This window comes from Callithrix jacchus, chromosome 2, assembly GCF_049354715.1.
Source record: "Callithrix jacchus isolate 240 chromosome 2, calJac240_pri, whole genome shotgun sequence".
Classification (NCBI taxonomy): Eukaryota; Metazoa; Chordata; class Mammalia; order Primates; family Cebidae; genus Callithrix; species Callithrix jacchus.
In genome coordinates this window covers 22734185-22760343 of record NC_133503.1, presented here as the reverse complement: position 1 = coordinate 22760343, position 26159 = coordinate 22734185, and the positions used below count along the sequence as shown (strand labels likewise).

Here is a 26159-nt window from a genome sequence, read left to right as displayed (position 1 = left end):
GCCTGGGTGTCTTGGGATGAAAGGCTCTACAAGAGAACAGGGACAATTTCCAGCCTTGGGGCATCAGAGAGTAAAACATCGAGATTGGGCCTCTTAGGCCATTAGGCTCTATGCAGTCCCTTTCATCCCTCCTCTCAGCAGCTGTTCACTGATTTCCCTGCCCTCTTCTTTCTGACTCATCCCTTTGTTCTGTCCTTTGGCTGGTGGGCATAGAAACTTTTTCTGTATCCAGACTGACATGACAGGTTAAGGTTGTATCTGGATCTCTGGATGGCTCTGTGTCACTTCTCACATGTCTGGCCCAATCTGAGACGCATTCCTCTCCGAGGAGGCCACATCTGGGGCTCATACCTTTCTTGACACCAGCAGCCCTCAGGGCTTCCCCAATACAAAGTGAAGGATGCTGGTACATTGTCTCTAGGGTGTCTTATCTTCTCACCAGGCCCCTTTCTTGCCTTTCTGTATCTTGAAGGCAAGGCTAAGCACATTGCTTGGCATCATGAATATTATATAATGAAATGATTAGTCTTTGCCGCTGAGTGTGTGTCACTCTCCAGGTTCCAGCAAGATGAACCCTTATCTTGCTCCTCTGTCTAGGTCTACTGGGATGCCATAAATGACCCCGAAATTACAGCTCCCAAAGTCTCCTTACAGTGGGGAAACCTTCCAGGTCCAACTCGGAGATGTCCTTTAGGATACCCAGCTGGGTGGGCTTACTGTGGCTATTTAAGAATGTTTTCTGAGAATTTCAATGAAGAAACTTCTGAATGTGTTCAGTATTATTGCCTGTGCTGGATATGGCAGCCTGGATGCCAGGTGGAGGAGGCCTTCCTACTCCTTGAAAGTTAGGTGAGACTATTTCCTATATCTCTTTCCCATAACCCTGGAAGTTCAAAGGCCTCCCTTAGAGTCTCCCGATTCCTGTCATAGGGCAGGGATGCTACCTTCATTCTGGCTTCTCCTGACTTGTGGGCTCCACTTCCCTTAGTGGCCTCCTCATTTGTACCACACCGAGGCAATGATTCCACAAGAGAAAAATCACCCATACCAAGTGCAGTGGACTGACTGTCCTCCTAAAATCCATTTGTTGAAGCCCTATCCTGCAATGTGATCGTATCAGGAGGTGGGGTCTTTGAGAAGTAATTAGGTCAGGAGGGTGGAGCCCTCATGGATGGGATTCATACCCCTTATGAAAGAGACCCCAGACTGCCTGGAAAGTGCTGTTAAAGAAAAAAAAAAAAAAAAAGAGAGAGAGAGAGAGCCCAGAGAGCTTCCTCCTGCTCTTTCTTCTATGTGAGGCCACAACAGGAAGACATCTGTCTGCGACTCGGAAGAGAGCCCTCACCAGAACCCGACCATACCAGCACCCTGATCCTGGACTTCCAGCCTCCAAAACTGTGAGGAATACATTTCTGTTGTTGATAAGCCACCTGGTCTATGGTACCTTGTTACAGCAGCCGGAGCTGACTCAGACACCATGCATGGAGGAGAACTACTGATACGGGTCTCCCTGACCCCCTCTTTGTCCACTCCCGTCTCTGCTCCTCTCCTTTTCCCTCTCAGTTTTCTCCAGGAGTTCCAAATTCATATAAATGCCTTTTGTCGCTTTTCTTATGTCTCTTTTCAGGCGAGCATTTTTGTCCTGTCTTCTGGCAGCTTTGGTGTCAGCCTTGTTGAGGGCAGCCAAGTAGAGAGATTGGGGATGGTAATGGTGGAAAATGACTTTCATTTTCTTTCTTTTTTTCACCAGCTCTTTTCATGTAGATAAATGCTCCATTTTCAATTTGGCTTAGGTTTTGGATTATCCCCCTCAGCAGGAGGGCCCTGAGCTTTGCTCCACTTCACAGCAAGTCTGTATTGAACATCTCTTAGATGCCTGCATCTGATCAAGCAGATTAACACTGATTCAGGAAGCAAAGAGCTTTCACTAATTGATCAGTCCTCAAAAGCCTATGAGGTGGGTATAATTATTATGCCCATTTTATGGATGAAACAATGACAGCTCAGCATGATTAAGGAACTTGCTCAGGATTACACAGTGCTAGAGACAGGCTTCCATTTGAAGCCTGACCCAGAACTACTGGCCTGTCCACCACCCCAGTGCTGATTGCCACAGACTGGAGACTCATGACGTCCCTGGAACATTCAGTGTGGGAGTGTCTAGAAGAAGAGGAGGTGCTGGTTACACGTAGGGATGGAGAGGTGTGTGGTGGGGATAGTTGGGAAAGGAGGAAAATTATTTCACATTGCTGCTATCTTTTTTGTTTTTTTTTAATTTTCTGAAACAGAGTCTCACTGTGTTGCCCAGGCTGGAGTGCAGTGGCATGATTGGCTCACTGCAGCCTCCACCTCCTGGGTTCAAGCGATTCTCCTGCCTCAGTCTCCTGAGTAGCTGGGATTACAGGTGTGCGCTATCACATCCAGCTAATTTCATATTTTTAGTAGAGACGGGGTTTTGCCATGTTGGCCACGCTGGTCTTGAACCCCCAACGTCAGGTGATCCATCTGCCTTGACCTCCCAAAGTGCTGGGATTATAGGTGTGAGCCACCGCACCTGGCTCCTGACATTGCCACTTTCAAAGAACGTTCCTATAAAAGTGGTTTTATATTTACATATTTTGAGGAAACAGGAGCTGGAAGGGCAGGAAATAGCATCCCCTCTGTGTAACTACAACAGGGCAAGTGTGTTTCAGAAAGCCTGTAATGTAAGAAGGTTATTTAGCTCTTGAGAGGGGAGGCCTGGCTTCTTATGCAGTGTCCTGATTATAGAGAAGGTGGAGAATATGTGCTGATTCTCACAATAATTAGAAATGAACTTGGTCTTTATAAGAAAATTCAAAGAAAAATACAGGAGATGGTGCGGAATCTGAATTTTATAACAACAACAACGATAGTAAGAGTAGTTACCAACTACATAGAGCTTATAGGTGGCAAGCACTGTAATAACCTCTAACATGCACCCAAAACAATTCTATGTGGGAGATGCAATTAACTGCCCCCATTTTACAGATGTTGAAATCGACACTCAGAAGTAATTTGCTCATAGTCACGGAGCTATGACGGCACAACCCACGAATTCCTGCTCTCCCATCTGCTGCTGCTTTAACCTGGTGAGGCAGCCACCAAGAAGCCAAGGACAGTAGTTGCCCCTTATCCCCAGTTTTGCCATCCATGCTTTCAGTTGCTCGAGGTCAACTGCAGCCCAAAAATGTTACATGCAGTAAGATGTTTTGAGAGAGCGAGTCAGACCATGTTCAGATAGCTTTTATTACTGTATGTTGTTAGAATTGTTCTGTTTTATTATTATTATTGTTAATCTCGTACTGTGCCTAACGTATAAATTCAGCTTCATCTTAGATCTGGATGTATAGGAAAAAAATTTGGTGTATATAGGGTTAGGTACTATCTATGGTTTTAGGCATTCACTGGGGCTCTTGAAACATATCCCCCAAGAATAACGAGGGCCTCCTGTGCCAAAAGGGAATTTAAGAAAGTGTAGCAGATTCCACAGGGGAATGGAGAGTGCAGGGGATAAGTGTTTGAGTGTGAACACACTAGTATTCAGATAACTCGTTTTCCCAGTCAAATCTGGGAGAAACTATAATAATTTAGAATTGAAAAGTCATCCTCCTGCCATCTCCAGGCCTTGTGAAAGTAAGTTCCGGGCCTCAAAGAAGGTGGAGGGAGAAGGGATGCCTAACTCACACATTCTTCCGTGATCTGTGGACGGGCAATGCCAAGAACAAAAGTGAGAGGATAGAGCAAAGCGTGAGTTTTCAAAGGATGAAAAAGATAAGTAGGGATGAAAAGGTAGAACTAAGCCAGACAATAAAAGAGCACAACAGCCCTTGTTCCCCTCACCACTCTGTTCTATATTTCATACTAAGGTAGTTTTATGCACAGTGAGACCCCAAAGGTGGCCATGGGTGGGCAGCCAGGCCAGGGCAGCTCAGCCTCCAGCCCGAGGAGCAGACTGCATTCTTTGCCCCTGTCTCACAGTGGTCTGGTCTATCCATCCAATCTGAGCTAAATTCTCCACTAGGGGCTCTCCGCTCCTCCAGTTCGACAGACATCCACATCTTCTCAGGCATTGCCAGCTGCATCCCTGAGACACCATGATGAAGGTGAAGGCTGGAGTCAACGGATTTGGGTGTCCTGGGTGCCTGGTCACCAGCGCTGCTTTTAACTCTGGTAAAGTGGATACTGTTGCTGTTAATGACCCCTTCATTGACCTCAACTACATGGTCTGCATGTTCCAGTACGATTCCACCCGTGGCAAATTCCATGGCACTGTCAAGGCTGAAAATGGAAACCTTGTTACCAATGGAAATCCCATCACCATCTTCCAGGTGCAAGATCCCTCCCAAATCAAATGGGGCGATGCTGGCGCTGAGTATGTCATGAAGTTCACCAGCATCTTCCACCATGGAGAAGGCTGGGGCCAACTTGCAGGGAGGAGCTAAAAGGGTCATTATCTCTGCCTTCTCTGCTGATGCCCTGATGTTCATGATGGGGGTGAACCACAGGAAGTATGACAACAGCCTCAAGATAATTAGCAATGCCTCCTGCACCACCAAATGCTTAGTTCCCCTGACCGAGCTCATCCATGACAACTTTGGTATTGTGGAAAGATTCATGACCACAGTCCACGCCATCATGCCACCCAGAAGACTGTGGATGGCCCTCTGGGAAACTGTGGTGTGATGGCCGTGGGGCGCTCTAGAACATCGTCCCTGCCTCTACTGGCGCTGCCAAGGCTTTGGCCAAAGTCATCCCTAAGCTGAACAAGAAGCTCCCTGGCATGGCCTTCTGTGTCCCCACCAACATGTCAGTCATGGACCTGACCTGCCATCTGGAAAAACCTGCCAAATATGATGACATCAAGAAGGTATGAAGCAGGCGTTGGAGGCCCCTCAAGGGCATCCTGGGCTACACTGAGCACCAGGTTGTTTCCTCCGACTTCACCAGGGACACCTACTCCTCCCCCTTTGATGCTGGGGCTGGCATTGCCCTCAGTGACTGCTTTGTCAAGCTCTTTTCCTGGTATGACAATAAATTTGGCTATAGCAACAAGGTGGTGGACCTCATGGCCCACATGGCCTCCAAGGAGTAAGACCCCTGGACCACCAGCCCCAGTGAGGGCATGAGAGGAAGAGAGAGGCCCTCACTGCTGGGGAGTCCTTGCCATTCTCATTTCCCACCACACTGAAAAGCTCCCCTCCTCACAGTTTCCATGCAGACATCCTGAAGAGGGAGGGGCCTAGGGAGCCCCATCTTGTTATGTGCCATCAATAAAGCCCCCTGTGCTCAACCAAAAAAAAGAAAAAAATTCTCTACTAGGGTCACCCAAAAGGGCAGATCACTTAAGCTTGCTATTTCCTCTGTCCACCTCCTTTGCAAGCTGGAACCTGATGTTCCACCCCAATCCTGATGTGTCACTGAGCCTCAATGGATTATTACAAAAAACTGCCCTAATGGACCATTAGGAAAAACTGCCCCATTCCTCCCAGGGAGTATGTGCTGTGGTTAAGGAGGGCTCACAGAAAGATCTGCCTGGCACAACAGCATTCGGAGCAGATGGACGGGCGAGGCCCTGGACCTCACTCTCTCTTCCTTGCTTGCGCTGATCCACTGCTTGTGACAGGAGGGGAACGGGTAGGGTTGGTGGAGGTTTGACTGATCTGGGACGAGGCTTTGCAAGCCATAAAGGAGCAGGATGCAAAGGGAGATAATGACAAACACCAGCGTGTGAAGAAGTGCATTTGGCAAGAGAATCCAACACTTATTCTTGGGAGGTTGCTGAAGTGCGCAAATGGAGGCAGGCTGGTGCCGGCCAGTCCATCTGCTCTGAGATCTTGCTGATCTTAGTGGAGGACGGCATGACCTCAGGAGAGAGTCTTGAGCCGGGTACCTTCCACCACGTGGCAAATGCACTGTTAGAGTGCCTGGGCGTTTCATTCCAGTCTCTCCTGATCCAGTTCCTTATGCTTCAGGATTATTAAAAAGAACAATATGGCAAAACCAGCATTTGAAGAACAGGTATATTAGTCCTGCTTTTAGTTTAAGTTTTCATGTTGTTGATGCATCAATCCTCTGGCAAGCCCAGAAGTTCTTAATGGTGTTTGTGAGCCACTGAAAAATAAAAGGTTGTTTGATGTGCATATGTGCATTTTCTGCGTAGCTGTTTCACAGCATTCCTCAGATTTTCAAAAGCGCCCGTGTACCAAAAAAAAGATAAGAGCCATTGACTTAGAGAAAAATCACTGTTTTGATCAGGAACCATGTTGCATGCATGCTCTAAAAGCGTGAATGGGCTATCGGAAGATTGGGCTTCATTTTCCCCTAATGAATGATACAGGCTGAATAGTACCCCATGTTGGTGATGTTGGTGATGATGTGAGTGGATAGGCGTTCATACATTGATGGTGGGAGAATAATTTGGAATATGCTTTCTGGAGGGTAATTGAGTAAGGCGATTCAAAAGCCTTGCAGTTTGATGTACTTAGTTTCCCTGAAATTGCAATTCTAAAAATGTGTCTTAGCGGTTAAGTGTGCTAGCTCTGAATTAAATTTTAACATTGCTACTTATTATCTATCTCACTGTGGGAAAGTTATTTGACCTCTCTAGGATGCAGTTTCCTCATCTATAAAGTGGAGATAATATTATTTATCCATAGGATTTTTGGAAGGGTTAAATGAGATAATACACCTAAAACATTCAGTACAGTATTTGAAACAAATAAATATTCAATATGTTATTACTATTTAGACATAAGGATTTTATGGTGTTATTATTTATCATAACTAAAAATTGGAAACAACCCCTAATATTCAACATAAGTGACTGGCTTAATGACACATACAATTCAACCAGTAAAAATTAACTAAGTGAATATGTTCATAATACATCCAAAGACAAAAAGCAGATTACAAAATAGTACGTTTGATATCATGCCATAGAAAAATGGCTGAATAAATATGTTTTCAACATTTCAGTGGTTATGTTTAAGGGGTGGCTTTTTATTATCTTCTTTTTGTTTTTCTGCATCTTTTAAATTTTCTACAGTGAAAAACCTGTGTATAACTTCTTGCAATAAAACATGACTAACCCAATAAAAGTTACTTTTTGAAAAAATGATGACTGATCTCTGTTGAAAAACGCTTTGTGGCTTTGAGTCATCATTTCTGTGAAGGTTCCTTTCTTCATGTTGAAATGGGAGCTGCACTTTCTTTCCTTGTTGACATACCAGGAAACTCAAACGAAAGGGTGAGCATAAAGGGCGGCGCATGGCGGGTGTGAAAAGGCCCAGATTCTTAACCCGTGGAGCTTTCACAAAATGATCTGCTGTAATGCAGGAGGACTCAGGAAGCCCTGTTACCCAGACTTGGAGAATATGCCTCCAGCCCTGGGCCAAAGGCCTGGTATGATTAACTCCAGGGATCTGGTATGGATTCAGGATGAAGGTACAGAGACTTTCAGCTATGAAAATTGGTCTGCAGTCAGGATCCCAAGTTTAATCTCTGTGAAACCGATGGGCCAGTGTGGCCATGCTTACTAATTAGGTAGCAGCAATGTGATTGATCAAATCAATTCCCTTCATGACGCAGAGCCAAAGAACCCAGGGACAGCTTGAGCTTGGAAGAGCTTCCAGAAAGCCAGAGAATGCGAATCCCTCTCCCAGAGATGTTAACGTGGTTAATCTAAATTGCTGTGCTAATTGCTGCCTCCTTTCTCAATAATGGATAATATGGTGATGCAAAGTAGATCTCGTGTCCCTCACGTGGCCAGACTCTAGGCTGATGAGATTTAAATTGGGCTCATTCATTTCTTTCCTGGATATACAGCAAACATTCAACTTCATCAAGCTTAAAGAGCCTTTGATTTCTGGAAAGAAGCAAAGTCATAGCCAGGTTCTCCATTTCATTTATGAATAGCTTTAGTGTTAATTTGAAAGCCAGTGTATTGAAAAAAAGAATGTAAAGGGGAAACCATTAGAAGAAATGAGGCTTATTGCAGCAACCAAGTATTGAGACCAACACTTCATTCTATTTCATGCAGATAGTACTAAAGAGGCTGCAATGGGTGAGTGAAATAAGCATGGGATTTGGTGGCAGACAGAGCTACTTGCAAGCGCAGCTCTGCCACTTACCACCCTGAGAACTTGGGTTAATTATTTTACCTTTCTGAGCCTTGGTTTTCTTTTCTTTTCTTTTTTTTTTGAGATGGAATCTCACTCTGTTTCCAGGGTTGGAGTTCAGTAGCGCGATCTCGACTCACTGCAACCTCCGACTTCTGGGTTCAAGCAATTCTCCCTGCCTCAGCCTCCCGAATAGCTTGGATTACAGGCATCCACCACCACATGTGGCTAATTTTTATTATTTTAGTAGAGATGGGGTTTTGCCCCGTTGGCCAGGTTGGTCTTGAACTCCTGACCTCAGGTGATCCACCCACCTCACCCTCCTAAAGTGCTGGGATTATAGGCATGAGCCACCATGCCCAGCTAGCCATGGTTTCCTTATTTGCACAATGAAGAGAATTGTGCTATCCTCAAAGGGTTGTGAAGATTAAATAAGAAAACATACTGAAACACCTAGCTCAGTGCTAGGGACATCAGTACTCAGTAAAGATTAGTTCTCCACTAGTGTCTTGTCTTCTGAACAAAGCCCTGAAATCATGTCTTTGTTCTATGCTACAAACTCATGTGTCTTAGTCTTAACACTCTGTGCCATTGGATTTCCAGATGATTCTAGACAAGGTAACCTGCAGGCTTTCCAGAATTTAGGCCATGATTATGTGTGAGCTCTGATTCTTAGGAGAGGGCACTATAGAATCTGAGCATATTTAATATTATACTATAATGTAAATTGTTTTCATAATATACATCACAGAATATAAAATTCAAATCATCTTGGCTGGTGGTATCAGGAAATCTCTGATTGCAGAGGGCATGCAACTTTCAGTTTAGAAAAAGAGGTCATGAGATAAGCAAGACTGAGAATATGGATTTACAGGATGTCATTCTGGCAAAACAAGTGACAGACACACTTGGAATGCCGGAGGTGGACTGGAAGGAGACATGGGGAGGCTTTGCAGGTACTGATAACCTTTTCTTTCTTATTTCGAGTACTGCTTACTGGGATGTGTTCATTTTGTGAACACTGACATGGTCATCCCTTCTGACTGGTGCTCTTTACTGTATGCATGTCATACTTCAACAAAAAGTTTATTTAAAGAGAAAAAAGTGTCACACAGTGTGTATGCATTCAGCATGAGGTGGGAAAAATTCTGGAGAGGCCTCATGTCAATTTACCAGGAAATTCTCTGTAAATCCCGGATCAGGCTTTTCCCTTGATGGTCTAGCTTTTTATAGGTAAGGAGAGAATGCAATCCAAGGTTACCATCATTTCTTCTGGACCATGGCTGCAGCCTCACAACTGCCCTCCCTGTCTCTACCCTTAAGCCTTTACAATCCATTCTCCACTTACCCGATGTCGTCTTTAAAAATAGAAATCGGATTACATTGTTCCCTTTCCAAAACCTCCTGTAATTTTCAATTGCATTTAGAGAAAATGCTAACCTTTCTATCCTGACCTACAAGGCCTCACAGGATATCCAGACAGGAATGTCTGGCATCATCCGCCACCTCCCGTCTCCTCCCTCTGTGCAGTCCAGCATCCTGGCTGCCATTTTCCATTTTCCATGTCACCCACGTCAAATGCATTCCTATCTCAGGGTCTTTGCATTTTCTGTCCTTACAGCCTGGAATGCTTTCCCCCCCCCCAGATTCCTGCAGGGCTGGCTCCTTCTAGTCACTCAAGCTTCAGCCTGTGACCTCAGAGAGTCCTTCCCTCTCAGCCTTCTCATGCTTTCTTTCTTTGGTAAAAAAATTATTTTCATTTTCAATCAGCTTCCTCAGGCTGAGCTCATGCTTTTTCTTGATCATCACAACCCTGCTCCTCTCTAACACACCTCTATATGTTTTCCTCTACATACCCTCAATATCACATGTTTATTTATAGTACGATTGTCCATGTCCACCCCTCAGGACTGTAAGCTTCATGGAGGCAGAGACTGCCTGTTTTTTCACTCTTGTATCTGCAGTGCCTTGAAGAGTACCTGAGACATAGAAGGCACTTAATAGATATCTGACTATGTGATCTTGATAAGCCTCTCACTCTCTGAATTTCAATGTAAATTTAGGCTAATGACAAGCTCCCACCCAACCCCTTTCCCCAGGGTTGTTGTAAAGATTGAAAGAGATAACATAGGTGAGGCACTTAGCACAGTGCCTGGCACACGGTACAAATGACTGCCGTGTTCCCCATGTGCTAATTGCAGGGCATTGTTAGTTTTACGCCCACCAGAAGCCTCTCTCATTCATTCATCATGAGCAAGCAATCATCTTTTATTAGGGGCCCTTTGACAAAATAGTAACACAGCCTGTGGGGAGACCAGGTTTCACAGCATTGTTCTGATGTTTCTTTGGCTGTTAGCCTTTCTCTGTGAGATGTACAATAATTAACTGATTAACAGAGACCTTGTGCTACTTTGGAGCATTCTTTAAAAGACACTGCAGATGGAATTTGTATCTAGAATAATGAGTAGCCTGCAGGACACTGCACCACGGTCAGACAGGTAGTAAACGAAAGCATAGGAGCACGACACTCTGGCCAGGAGCCAGTGGCCAGCGAGAAAGCTGATAGCATGGCTCTCTGCTGTGACAAATGGGGCCCTTTGTTCCTGGGGCATCCTGAGTAAATTGGTATCTTTAGAAGGGTCTTCCCCAACTCCCCACCTGCCGCTGTCCCTCCCCTATTCCCCCCAACAGACCCCAGTGTGTAGTGCTCCCCTCCCTGTGACCATGCATTCTCATTGTTCAACACCCGCCTATGAGTGAGAACATGCGGTATTTCATTTTCTGTTCTTGTGTCAGTGAAATGCCAGATATACGTGAAGGGGAGGAAGGCAGCAAATCACACTGCCACGTGTGTACCTATGCAACTATCTTGCATGTTCTTCACATGTACCCCAAAACCTAAAATGCAATAATAATAAAAAAAGAAGATAAAACTGAAAAGAAAAGAAGGGTTTTGTTAAAAAACAACAACAAAAAAAACTGCCTGAAAGTTTCAGAAGGAAATAGGCCTGCCACTTTAAGAATCTGCAATGGTAAAGGTGAAAGTGGTCTCTGTAAGATGTGATGTAAATAATGAGCAGATCTTGGGTAAGGAACCTCATTGAATGGTAAAGAGGTATGGATTTTAAAGAAAGAGAGAACCAAGAAGAATAAAACTGGGGAGTGAGAGGAGAGAGAGAGAGAGAGAGAGAGAGAGAGAGAGAGAGAGAGAGAGAGAAAGAGAAAAAGAGAGAGAATGAGAGCCAATTGTGGTAGTCAGTCACCCAGGTAACAATATACTGATTGGAAGGAAATCATCACAAATTTTTAGTTACAAAATGAGAAAATCATTTGTTCTTTTAAATTTTTATCTTTTTTCTTCTTATGACCTGAGGACAAAAACATTGGGGAAAAAAATCAAATGAAGAGCAAATCTCTTCCTCTCCCCAACTCCTGAAAAAAAATTCCCTAAGTAGGTCACACAGGGTATCCTCAATTGTCTCAGCAGAGGCTCGGCTACCGCAAGCATAAAAGAATTTCGAGGCGTTACCTAGATAGGTCCGGTTAGGGAGAGATGCTGACAGGTGACAACAGGGTGGAAGTCATTAGACTAACGATATTTCATCAGGTTGGAGCTGGGGAGTTAGGGACATTCATGTCTGGGGTTCTTTTTTTTAAATTGCATTTTAGGTTTTGGGGTACATGTGCAGAACATGCAAGATAGTTGCATAGGTACACACATGGCAGTGTGTTTTGCTGCCTTCCTCCCCTTCACCCACATTTGGCATTTCTCCCCAGGCTATCCCTCCCCAGCTCTCCACCCCCACTGTCCCTCCCCTATTCCCCCCAATAGATCCCAGTGTGTAGTGCTCCCTTCCCTGTGTCCATGTGTTCTCATTTTTCATCACCCGCCTATGAGTGAGAATATGCGGTATTTCATTTTCTGTTCTTGTGTCAGTTTGCTGAGAATGATGTTCTCCAGATTCATCCATGTCCCTACAAACGACACGAACTCATCATTTCTGATTGCTGAATAATATTCCATGGTGTATATGTGCCACATTTTCCCAATTCAGACCATCATCAATGGGCATTTGGGTTGGTTCCAGGTCTTTGCTATTGTAAACAGTGCTGCAATGAACATTCGTGTGCATGTGTCTTTATAGTAGAACGATTTATAGTCCTTTGGATATATACCCCGTAATGGGATTGCTGGGTCTGGGGTTCTTTCATCAGGGTCTTAAACTAGAGGAACTGGCCCTGCGGGTATTATTTTTTTTCAGCCCTAGAGGGTTTAGAGCTAAGCAAAGTTTAAGAGGTAACTTTGTTTCTCTGGGAAAATATGAAAGCTTGATTTACAAACAGAAAAAGTAACTCATTTTAGTTAGATAGTTTGTATCATTGAAACTTGTTCTGTATTATATTTCTCTTTATCCTCCACTGAGATGATCTAATTTATTATTTATTTATTTTTTGAGACGGAGTCTTGCTCTGTCACCTAGGCTGGAGTGCAACGGCACAATCTTGCCTCACTGCAACCTCTGCCTCTTGGGTTCAACTGATTCTCCTGCATCAGCCTCCCGCGTAGCTGGGATTACAAGAGCTCGTCACCAGCCCTGGCTAATTTTTGTATTTTTAGTAGAGACGGGGTTTCACCATGCTGGCCAGTTTGGTCTCGAACCTCTAACCTCAGGTGATCTTCCTGCCTCAGCCTCCCAAAGATGATATAATTTGTGTTTTCATTTTAATAAAGAAAGCATTATAAATTATTAATTACATATGTAATAAATGAATACTTTTTCTTTTAAAAATTAAGAACAAAGTTTTTGACTACCATGTCTAATTTCATGTCCCTCCTTTATAGGGACCTATTTTCATCTTTTTGGTGCATTACGTTCCAGTGTTTTTCTATGTATTTCCATACATATAGAAAATAGAATATTCGTGATTTAAAACATGTCACATTTCGTACTATATGCGATGCTTTGAAACTTGTTTCTCCCCACAATCATTTGTCCTTTTTGTGTGTGTTTGTAGAGACAGGGGTCTCACTGTGTTGCCCAGGCTGGTCTGGAACTCCTGGGATCAAGTGATCCTCCCACCTTAGCCTCCCAGAGTGGTGGGATGACAGGTGTGAGCCTCTACACCTGGCCAGCCAACAATTTATCTTAAAGATCTTTCTTAATTAGTATCCAGATCTAATTTATTCCGTCTAACTGCTGTATCACAGTCCACTGTATGAAAGTATGAGAGTTCATTTCCTTACCTGCTTATGGATAGACATTTAGGTTGTTTCCCAATTAGAACAGTATTTTTTTTTAAGCCATATTGAGCTACATATAATTCCCATACCATAAATTCACCCTTTTAAAGTGTACAAATTAGTGGTTTTTAGTACATCCACAAAGTTGTACACCAACCCCACTATCTAATTACAGAACATTTCATCACCCCCTAAAGAAACCCAGTACCCATCAGCAGTCATCTCATTTCTCCTTCTCGATCTCTGCGAGCACATATCTACTTTCTCTCTGTGCATTTGCCTGTTCTGGAAATTTTGTTTTAACAGGATTATATGACAAAATGTGACCTCATGTTTGGCTTCTTCCCCTTAGCATATCGGTTTCAAGGTTCTTCTGTGTTGTAGTATGTATCTGTACTTAGTTCTTTTTCCTTTGGCCAAATAATACTCCATTGCATGGATATACCACATTTTGCGTATCTATTCTTCAGCAGATGAACATTTGAGTTATTTCTCCCTTTTGGCCATTATGAATAATGCAGTTACGAACATTTGTTGAAAGTTTTTGTGTGAGGACATGTTTCCAGTTCTCTTCTATGTATACCAGGAGTGGGATAGCTGGGTCATTAGGCAACTCTTTGCTTAACTTTTGAGGAACTACCAAACTGTTTTCCAAAGTGGCTGGGCCCTTCTACATTGCCATAAATGTGAGCTTTTACAACAAGAACAAGGAAGAACATGTTCATGGGCCAAATGGCTGTGTTTCTTCTTGAGACATTTCAGCCATATTTGAAGCAAGCTGAAAAACAAACAACTCAGCACTGTCCAGCAGAACTTTCTGTGATGAGGAAAATGTTCTAAATATGTGCTATCCAATATGGCAGCCACTAGCCACATGTAGCTGTTTAACACTTGCAAGGTGACTCCTGTGGTTGAGGAAGTACATTTTAAATTTTAATTAATTTAAATATGATTACACTCACGTGGACAGTGGCTACTGTATTGGATAGCACAGTACTTATTCTCTCCTGTATGTAAAAAATGACAGTACCCAAAATGTCACCATAAAGATATTGGAGAAGTGGTCCACCTTCTAGCATGCACCTTGCAACTCCAAGTTAGCTCTTGTCACAGATATCACAAAGAGTAAATTCAGAGACTGTGATGCATTAAATCAGAATTGTACCACACTGAAATTCAGGTAACTCCCAATTTTTGCAGAGTTATGCCTGGAAAGTTGGTATTTCATGTGTCTCCTTTCAGCTCAGCAGTTTAAAGAACTATCTTTATATTGTTTTGCTTCTTCGTACAAGAGGAATTCATGCTCACTACAGAGGAGCATGAACAGAAAAGAAAAACTACCAGCGATAATTGCTGCTGAAATCTTGGGGGGGTGTGTGTATGTGAAAGTGTGTGTATGTATGTATGTGTGTGTATTGTTAAAGAAAGCATTATTTAATAATCCTTCTTAAAGCACAGTAAAAAAGGCTTTATTTAAAACCATTGAGATGGGAATAGGAATTACTGCAATGGGCCTTGAAGTAGGAGAGAGAGACTGGGCTAAACTGTGAATACAGAATAAGCATGTGGGAATTTATAGCCAAGGAGCAGGGTTGGGGGCAACAGATGGAAAATTCCTAAGAGAAAACATAAGGAGTAAGGGTGATTCTGGCTAAACTGAACTAATGGGGTTCTTGCTGAAGGCAGGCCAGGATAATCACATGTCACTTGTGGGATGCTGGAGGATAAGAGGCCTGATCAATCAGCTATTGAGAGTGATTAGATATTGAGGTTGATCAGATATTGATGTGGGTAGCTCTTTCTGAACTGACTCACCTTGGTTCTTCCTAAAACTGGGTTTTACAAAGAAGTGCACAGATAAGTCTAGAAGAAGACTCAGGAGCTGCACTCAAGTTTGGTCAAGCAAAATCTTTGTCAGTAAGCACAGAATTCAACTATATTTCAGCTTTGGTAGAAGAGCAAAAGTGACATTGGAATCAATCTTGTTCCTTCCTCACAGTTCTCTTCACAGTTCTTCTGATCAGATTTCATTTCAGAAACCCAGTCTCCCGGGAGAGATGGACATCAAAAAGCCCAGTGTGACAAGGCTCGGATGGGCACAGAGGGAGGACAGAGAAAGCACAGGAGAGACAGTAGCCACTGCCTGGGGAATTGTGGAAGACAGCACAGGAGAAGCAACATTTGAGCTGGACATTTGAATTAGAGGAATTCACAGTGCACAGGAGAGAAGGAAAGGTGTTACAGGCAGAGGGAATTGCACTGGCAAAGGCTTAGGGCATGACAGAGCCAGGTGTGTTCTAGGAAGGGAGACTGCTCCTGTGTGACTGGAGGAGCAACAGCATGGGCCACATGTGATTGCCTGCCTTCCTATCTTTTATTTACCCCCATCAGGTAAGTAAAATGTCACACCTGTCTTACAGGCAGATAAATGGAGCTGAGAGAAGTTAAGTAACTTATTTAAGGTTGCATAGCTAGTGAGGGACAGGGCTGAGATTCTGATCTGTTTGAGCACAAAGCCCTATCTTGGGAGAAAAGGGCAGGTTAGATTCCAATTGTGAAGAGTCTTCTCTGTCACACTCAGAAGTTCAGAAGTCACCCTGGGGTAATTCAGCAGGGTACCAGCTTGACTGGATCTGTGCTCTGGGAAGATCTTTGTGGCAGCAAAGCAAAGACAGTTTGTAAGCAGGTCAGCAATTTACCTTGGGCTGAACTATCTTCAGGGCATCACATACACCACACACACACACACACACACACACACACACACACACCTTCAAAGAAAGGAGCCTTTAAGAACCCAGCATTGTTTGTTTCCCTCTTCCTTCTCAACTGAAAGCTCTGGGTTCTATGTTTATTCCAGATCACAGTGGAAGAAGATTAGAGGGGCTGGGGACTCTGCCCCTTGCTGAGGGACCTTGGACTTAATCGCTTCTCACATGGCTTCAGTTTCCTTATCTGTAAAATGAAATCCTTGGTGTTTCTGCCTTTACACATCCTTTCCATCTTTAAAATTGTCTGGTTTCTAAGAGTGGTGGGACCTATTAAGGGATTTCGCTCTGGCCGCATACTACTAAGATAGCTTCGGACTGGCTGCCCACAAATTTAGATAGTCTCTTAGCATTTAGGGACTGCATTTTCTAAGCGTCGCTGAGGACTTAAGAGTCTTCTTTGGTTTTCAGGCTAGGCCAATGGCTGCAAATAACCTAATTAGGACCTTGAAAGCAGCTTGCCCAGTGAAAGCTAATTTAATTAGGCTGTTATTAGTTGTTATAACTACTTTTTAATGAAGGTTTATTACATTCAACTACCCAAATCCTAAGCAATTGTATTAAATGTTGGCAAATGACCCATTAGTCTTTGATTTCACTTCTTTTTTTTGCATTGTTCACGTCTATTCTGAGATTCAGATGCCTGTAGTTCACGTTTCCTCTTTGAAGCCAGGTGAAGCCTTGAAGGCATATCTTCTGTTTTAGTCTCATTATCCATTCTCTGGGATTCCCCATCCACTTACCCTAATGACAGGATATTGGAGTGATATGAGGGGTGGAGAAAGGCTGGGAAATCACTCCCCAGTGGTCTTTCATATTCCCTAATGTTTCCATCATTAACCACTCCATGGCTGCAAGACTTTGAGAATAAGGGCCCCTGGTTGAAATGCAGATGCCATTTGCGAGACAAATGCAGAAAACCATTATTATGAATTAACACCTGAGGATAGCTCTTCATATTAGCTAATTGGTCAATACAAGAGATTTCAAAAGAATGGATTCTGGATGGAGTAGTTTTGATAGTGGCTGGTGTGTAGAGGAGGATGAAAGAGGAGGTAATTAGTTTCTACTGTGCAACAGGCACTGGGGTAGATATGTTCACATATATTATCTCATTTAATTCTTTTAACAACTTTGATATGAATGTATTATTATCACTGACTTGCAGTTGAGAAACAGGAGTGCAGAGAGGTTGAGTCAGCTTCAAAGTCACACAGCGAGTAAGAGGAAAAGCCCAGGAGAGCACTGAAGTGTGGGAAGCTTTGGCCTCCAGTGGGTCAGTGTCATGAACCTGGGGGTTAACAACTTCAGAGGATTGCCTGAAGCCAGGTGAACCCCAGGATTGGTGACTGAGGGTCACTAAGGACAAACTTGATAGGGCTCACAATTTGGCCTCAGTGCTGCTGATCTTTGTGATCTGTTTCTTTTCATCCTCAGTGGGCAGTGTGATGTCACAGTATGATGTCATCATTAAGAGGCTAGGATTGGATGGGCACGGTGGCTCAAGCCTGAAATCCCAGCACTTTGGGAGGCTGAGGCGGGTGGATCACAAGGTCAAGAGATCGAGACCATCCTGGTCAACATGGTGAAACCCCGTCTCTACTCAAAATACAAAAAATTAGCTGGGCACGGTGGCGCGCGCCTGTAATCCCAGCTACTCGGGAGGCTGAGGCAGGAGAATTGCCTGAACCCAGGAGGCGGAGGTTGCGGTGAGCCGAGATCGCACCATTGCACTCCAGTCTGGGTAACAAGAGCGAAACTCCGTCTCAAAAAAAAAAAAAAAAAGGGGGCTAGGATCTGGCCTGAGGCAGACTGAGATTCACATCCTGGTTCTAGCCCTTTTAGGCAGGTATGACCCTGGACAAGTTGTTTAAACTCCCTAAGCTGTGTTTTTTTCATCTGGAAAGGAATTAATAGCAGCTTCCTCATAATCTGGAAGTTATAGAATATGTGGCAAGCATCTGACACCAGGCAAGTGCCAGTGAGCAGGGCTTCCTCCACATCTGAGCTGGTGTTGGAGTGCTTCGTGGCAATGGTGGGAAAACAGGAAATATACACAGGAAATGTGTTCTTTTTTTTTTTTTTTGAGACAGAGTTTTGCTCCTGCTACCCAGGCTGGAATGCAATGGCATGACCTCGGCTCACCACAACCTTCGCCTCCTGGGTTCAAGCAATTCTCCTGCCTCAGCCTCCTGAGTAGCTGGGACCACAGGCTGCACCACCATGCCCAGCTAATTCTTGTATTTTTAGTAGAGACGGGGTTTCACCATGTTGACCAGGATGGTCTCAATCTCTTGACCTAGTGATCCACATGCCTTGGCCTCCCAAAGTGCTGGGATGATAGATGTGAACCACTGCGCCCGGCCGGGTCTGTTCTTATTAGGCTGGTATTTCTTAAACTTAAGTGTGCAATCCTCTGAAGTTGTTAACCCCCAGGTTCATGACACTGCCCCACTGGAGGCCAAAGCTTCTCACATGTCAGTGCTCTCCTGGGCTTTTCCTCTTACTAGCTGTGTGACTTTGAAGCTGACTCAACCTCTCTGTGCTCCTGTTTCTCAACTGCAAGTCAGCAATAATAATACATTCATATCAAGGCTGTGAAAAGAAGTAAATGAGATAATATATGTGAACATACCTAGCCCAGTGCCTGCCTCTAGTACCCAGAGGGCTTGGGAAAACCCAGACTGCTTAAGCTGTACCTCCAGTTTCTGATTCAGTTGTTCTGGGTTGGGGTCTAAGAACTGTCATCTATAACAGGTTTCCGGGTGATGTCGATGGTGCTGGGCTGAGGACCCCACTTGAAGACCCGCTGGATAAGGCCCCTCACAGTGGATGTTCTCTGACAACACAGGCAGGCAGCTGCAGGACAGAGTTCTCCAAGTCCACCTGAGCCTGGGGTGAGTCAGAGAAGCAGAGCTCTGGCTGTTTTCCTACTCCTCAATTTCCTACCCTGTCTCTGTGGTGTCTTGAGTCCTTGAGAGCCAGTCTTTGTGCACAGGGGCCAAAAATGTCTTAATTTCAACATTTTATTTATTTATTCATAGCCACGCCAGTCCCTGGGCCTGCTTAGGTTGAAGGGATTTTTAATTTGTTTTTTTTTGTGTGTGTGTGGTTTGAATGAACTAATTTTGTGGCTGAAAGCACTGATACAATTTGTTTTTCACTGAGAGCAAAGAGAAGTTAGGTTCCAAGTAGCAATTTCCGATTAATCTATCAGTCTGAAAGTTTACATTTTTAATAGGCTTATCATTTCAATGTAACAAATGGTATAGACATTCTCAGACACACAGAAAAAACAGTGCTTGCTGTCCATCATTCTTTTTATCAAGAAGGGGCAACTCACTGGATACCAGTGAGATAATTTATGTAAAATTGTTTAACACAATGGCTTTCAAAGAACAAATTGTAATCATTTATGCTATTGTGTTTACTGAACAAGTGTTTATTGAGCCCTTATAAAGTGACAGCCTGCTTGATGCCAGGTTTTCTCCACTTCAGCAGTGACTGGCATCTCGGGCTGGGTAAGTCTTTGCTATGGGAGCTGTCCTTTGCACTGCAGGGTATTTAGCAGCATACTCGGCCCTTCTCAGCTCATGCCAGTAGCACCCTCAGTATGACAATCAAAAATATCTCCTAACATTGCTAAACGTCCCCTGGGGAAGAATTGCTCTTGGTTGAGAACCACTGATTTACATGAATAATCTTATTTCATCTTTGCAACACTTAATGAAATTAGCTGTTATTTATTTTATTTTAGGGATGGGAGAAAAGAGGATCAGAGAGTTGAGTAATTTACCAAAGGCCATACAGGTAGTAAAGAAGCAGGAGTGGAGTTTGAACCCAGGACTGACAATCCAGAGCCTCAGTCTTGACTACCATTCTTGCTTCTTAGAGTACACATTTAAGAATGAATAGAAGAGGCTAGGCACGTGCTTCATGCCTGTAATCTCAGCACTTTGGGAGATGACAGGCTGAGGTGAGTGGATCACTTGAGGTCAGGATTTTGAGACCAGCCCGGCCAACATGGCAAAACCCCGTCTCTACTAAAAATACAAAAATTATCCAGGTGTCGTGGTGCATCCCTGTAATCCCAGCTGCTAGGGAGGCTGAGGCTGAGAATCACTTGTATGCGGGAGGTGGTGGTTGCAGTGAGCCGAGATCATGCCACGGTTCTCCAGTCTGGGGGACAGAGCAAGACTCTATCTCAAAAAAAAAAAAAAAAAAAAAGTACAGAGCAAAGTCCACTCTGTCACAGACATTGTGGTAATTGCTTTCGGGAAGGAGAGAGGTGAATGAGATGAGGGGTGGGGGGCCTTTTAGATGTATTTGTAATATTTTTATTTCTTAAAAGAAGTATAGCAAATTCACCAACATGTTAAATTTGGTGGAGGACTCATGGGTGTCCCAAATTACTTTTTGTACTTTTTGGAATGACTAAAATATGACAAATCTAAATATTGAAACAGTTTTAAAAAGAGAGAAACACGACCATAAATGTTAGGTAAAGCCACCTGATATTTTTTGACCGTGTGACCATCGTACCTGGCCCTCTAAAAAAACTTTAGTTTTTTCCTCTGTTGTCTTTTGTTAATAGAGGATTTCCCCAACTATTCAGTGAGAAGAAACCTGTCTGATTTTTGTTTCCTCAAAACACAGAGCCCATTCATAGAATTTGTCATGATTAGGATAGTAAGAGGAACTTAAATATCTCCTCTGGCTTCATGTACATTAATAGCTGATGTTCATGAAATATTTACTGGTGTTTGGCACCCAGCTGAGTTCTTTTCATCCATTTCTCATTTCTTCCTCACTGTAATTCTTTGAGGTTGATGATTTCAGTCTCATTTTACAGATGAGTTAACTGAGGCTTAGCAAGCTGAGCAGCAGAGCCAGACAGATATGTCAGATTTCAAAGTCCCTGTTCTTTTTTTTTAGATGGAGTCTTGCTCTGTTTCCTAGACTAGGGTACAGTGGTGTGACCTTGGCTTACTACAACCTTGGCTTACTCGTGGGTTCAGGTGATTCTTTTGCCTCAGCTTCCTGAGTGGCTGGGATTACATGTGCCTGCCACCACACCGGGATAATTTTTGTGTTTTTAGTAGAGATAGGGTTTCACCATGTTGGCCAGGCTGGTCTCAAACTCCTGACCTCAAGTGATCCATCCACCTCGGACTCCCAAAGTGCTGGAAGTACAGGAGTGAGCCACCGGACCTGACCTTCAAGTTTCTGTTCTTTCTAGTACAGCAAGCTGCAGCTCAAGCAGGAGTCAGGAAGCATTACCAAGGTGTCCCAGAGAAGGGAAGGTGCCAGCCCTCTTCCTCAAGATAAGGGGGTAGGATGGCGGTGATGGAGGCAGGTAGCAGGAATGGCTTTCCTGGTCAGATTCTGGAAATCACTAGGCCTCTGGCTTAGTGGCATTCCCTTGATTTCCCAACCCTGTGGCAAGTGGGTCAAAGTTCACCCCATCCCTGCCTTGTCCTAGTTGCTGGTTCCAACATGTCTAGATTTAGTACAGTCTGAAGATAACCCAGCTTCTCCCTCTAGATCAGCAGTTCAAGGGTAGGATTAAATTACACCCCTGACTGGGGCCCATTGGCTCCCTCTCAAAAGGCCTCCTTCCCTGGCAGAATCTGCTCAAGCGGCCAGCTTCTTGCTTCTCGAGTGGTGCTCAACTGAGTTTTCAGTTCATGAGTCTGGCATCTTCCAGGGCCAATCTGAATTTTGCAATGAAAATGTGGTGCATTCGCCATACCCTGATCTAAATATAGGCTGTCCGCTGCATTCCCTCATCCACACAGGCCCCCACAGTGGGGTAGGGATCAGCTCAGATGCCTAGAGGAATTCTTCCTTATTAACTCATCCTGTGAGTGCCTCCAACTGGATTGTTTTCCTGGGGATGGCAACAGTGTTTTATTTTGTTATGGTTTTAAATTGGAACATCAGTCCTGGAGCCTCAAACTACTGATGTGGGCAGTGGTGGGCCTGGCAGCCCACCACGTGTGAAAGATCAAATTTGTTTACACATCATGGCTGACTGCTTTTTGTTCTCAGCTCCTGGATAAAATACGCATGTTCTGAAGCTGTCTCCTCTGGCTTCTCTGATGGATGGGTGTTGCATCCCAAGAGGGCAGCTAGCTAGCCCTGAACTCAGGGAAGCTGACACCAAATTAGCTGGAAGGATTTGAAGCTTTCAAGACATCTTATCACCTCTAGAGGAAGTCACGTAGATGCCTGAAACTTCTTGTGCCTCAGGCAGTGAGAAGCTATCGGCAGAAAAACTGGCTTCTTCATCAATGTTGAAACACACGTTGTGGATGTGCAAATTGCTACACCCTTCCCAGAGAGTAATTTGACAATATTCATCTGAGGCCTTTCCAAGAGTCTGTCTTTTGATCTAACCATTCAAAGTGGACTTTATCCCAACGAAATCCTAAAGGGCAACTGCCCTAAAGATATTAAGGAAAAAAATGAGTGTATCAATATTTATCACAGCTAAAAACTGAAAACCAATTGCACATCAAGAGGGAATGGATTATGTTAAACATATGAAAAGATGCTTAACCTCATTCACAAGAATTCCACCTGTCAAGTTGGCAAAAATCCAAACGTTTGATAACAGCTCTTAGTGAATGTGCGGGCCCCCTCAAATTGAAATGTAAACTGATATAATCTCTACAGAAGACAATCTGGCAATATTCATAAACACGAACATTTACTCAGAATGGTCCACTTACAAGATTTTACAGATATATTTACTCATGGAAATTGGTGATGTATAGGAATATTATTTTGCAGCAACAAAAATTTAAAATAGCCTGCAATGTCTTTCCAGGGAGATCTATTTGAAAAAAAAAAAAAAAAAAAAAGAAGTACTATGCAGCTATTAAGAATGAAGCTACTCTGTATTGAAATGGAAAGACCTTCAAGATACATTGTTCAGTGAAAAAAGCAAAATGTAGACTAGTGTTTATGTTATTTCCATTAAAAAGATCATATAAATATATTTATATATGTATAGAATATATCTGGAAGGATATATAAGAAACTGGTAACAGTAGTTGCCTCCTGTTGGATGGAGGGGAATTGGATGACTGGGGCCAAGGCAGTGAGAGACAGACTTTTCACTCCACATTTGTACCTTGTAAATGTGATACCTTGTGTGTGTCTTATCTATTGGTATAAATGACTTGTTTACATAACTGGATTGGTTAAGTACATTATGATACCTTCTATTAGGGAATTCAGTGCAGCATTAAAAAGAGGAAAGGCTGAGCATGATGGCTCATGCCTGTAATCCCATCACTTTGGGAGACTGAGGTGGGATGATGGCTTGAAGCCAGGAGTTTGAGACCAGCCTGGGCAACCTGAGGAGACCCTATCTGGACAGAAAAATTTATAAATTAGTTGGGTGTGGTGGTGCACACCTGTGGTCCCTGCTACTTGGGAGGATGAAGTAGGGGATTGGTTGGGTCCAAGAGTTCAAGACTGCAATGAGCTGTGATTGTGTCACTGCACTCTAGCCTGGGGAACAGAGTGATACCCTTTCTTTCTTTCTTTTTTTTTTTTTAAAAGGAAAAACAAAAAATTGAAAAGACTCCTGTTCACTGATATGATGAGAAATCAGCCAGCTTGACTCACTGATTAGTGGAAAAAGCACTGGGTTAACACCAATTTGTGTTAATATATAACAGCATATGCAGAAAATTCTGGAAAGTTGCATAGGCAAATATTAAACATGGTTGTATCGATGGTGCCATGGTCTGAATGTTTGTGTCTCCCAAAATTAATATGTTGAAACTTAACCCCCAGTGCAGTGGTATTGGTAAGTGGGGCTTGTGGAAGGTGAGCAGGTCACGAGGGCAGAACTCTCACGAATAGGATCGGTGTACTTATAAAAGAGGCACCTGTTTGCCCTTCTGTCATGTGAGGATGTGAGGACACTGAATGTGCCTGCTCCTTGATCTTAGACTTCCCAGCCTCCAGAATTCTGAGCAATAAGTTCTGTCGTATGTTATGAATTACCCAGTTGAAGGTATAGCAGCCTGAATGGACTAAGGCAGGTGATATGATTATGGAAGACTTTTCCTTTATTTTGTATAAATTAGTTTTTGCTAAGAGAAAATTCTTCTCATTTTGAAAAAATTAAAAAATCACCAACTTGACGGCATGATTTTGAACTAGGGGAATGAGGCAGGGCTGTAACCAGTAGAGGAAGCGGCTGAAGTCATTTCTTTCTGTCTTTTTTTTTTGTGTGTGTGTGTGATGGGGTCTTAGTCTGTTGTGCAGGCTGGAGTGCAGTGGTGTGGTTATGGCTCATTGCACCCTTGACTTCCTGAGATCAAGGGATCCTCCCCACTCAGCCTCCCAAGTAGCTGGGATTACAAGCACGTGCTATGATACAAGGCTAATTTTTATTTTTTATTTGTAGCGATGGGGGTCTCCCTATGTTGCCCAGACTGGTCTTGAACTCCTGGGCTTAAGTGATCCTCCTGCCTCAGCCTCCCAAAGTGCTGGGATTACAGGCATGAGTCACTGCTCCCAGCATGGGACAAAGCAATTTCTAAGTGTTCCAGGGCTCGTAATCACAGAGCAGGATATATATAAATTTGTATATATGGTCTGTTAAATTATATATATTTATAATAATATATTTTCTTAAATATACATAATATATTTTAAAAAGATATATTAGATTGAAATTAACATATATATGTTAAATTAGATTGAAAATGACTAAGACCAACAATCTTTTCTTTTTTTACAATTGATAGATTTTCTTCTAAAATCATAAAAATGTTTAATAGTCCCCACTATACTTCTATTGAAACCCAATTTGTATTCTACCACATTTTCTTAATTTGATGTTCTTAATCATAGAGTATTTGCTCATTGCAACATGTGAAATAATTCAGAGGTTGTGAAAAAGCTAATAATCTACTCCTCCTCACTCCAATCTACCCCTTGAGGTAACTAAACTAATAGCTTTTAAAAAAAAGATCAGACAAAACTCTATGACTTATCTTTTTTACTTAGATACCATGAACAACTCTCCTAATAGATTAGTTGATGTAGATCTAACCTATTTCTTCTTCTTATTTTTTGAGACAGCTTCTTACCTGTTGCCCACACTGGAGTGCAGTGGCATAATCTCAGCTCACTGCAACCTCCACCTTTCGGGTCCAAATGATTCTCCAGCTAATTTTTATATTTTTAGTAGAGATGGGTTTCGCCATGTTGACCAGTCTGGTCTCGAACCCCTGACCTCAGGTGATCTGCCTGCCTCAGCCTCCCAAAGTGCTGGGATTACAGGTGGTAACCACTGTGTCTGGCCTAACCTATTTGTTTTAACACCACTTTACATTTTACTATATTTTAAATTTCTTATTACACATAATCAGGTTAAACCTAAAATACCAAATCTTCCTTACCCCAGCAACTTCATTTCTAGGAATTAATCCTGCATATGTGTGCACAGATGTATATACAAGAGTATTCATTACTACATTGTAGTAAAAGACCAAAATGAACCTGAACGTCAATCAATTGGGAAACTGATAAATAAAATAGGACACTCCATAAAGCCATGAAAAGCAGCAGTAACTCTATGCATTCTGACATAAAGCAATGTCTAAGATACGCTGTGCTATTGAGTGAAAAACGAAACCTTCACTGAAGTGTTTCTAAAACGACACCATGAATCAAAATAAACACGGTGAAAACACACACATTCTACATGCATACACACTCAGACATATACACATACACATATGGATATGTATGCTTACAAATACGTATAATATTTTGGAGAGCATACACAATCTGGTAACAATGTTTACTTCCGGGGAAAGAAAACAGCGTGTTGGATTTGAACGTGGGGTAGGTAAGAGCAGAAGAATTTTTTCTTTTTTTTTTTTCTGATTTGAATAAGAATCTATGCATCATTTAAAAATAAACTAGTTGATTTTTAAAAATTGCTACAAGTAATCATGCAAAATAGTTATAAGGCATTAT

General features: G+C 43.0%; 1 protein-coding gene and 1 long non-coding RNA gene across 2 annotated transcripts in view; one reads left to right on the top strand and one right to left on the bottom strand.

Annotated features, from left to right (window-relative positions):
- The window catches only part of ADRA1B (adrenoceptor alpha 1B), a 57861-nt gene that overhangs the window by 18475 nt on the left and 13227 nt on the right, over positions 1-26159 (bottom strand). The window lies entirely within an intron of this gene.
- Positions 17633-22066, top strand: LOC144580689 (uncharacterized). Its single transcript, XR_013530681.1, has 2 exons — positions 17633-17997; positions 18906-22066. It is a non-coding gene; the product is annotated as an uncharacterized LOC144580689 (long non-coding RNA).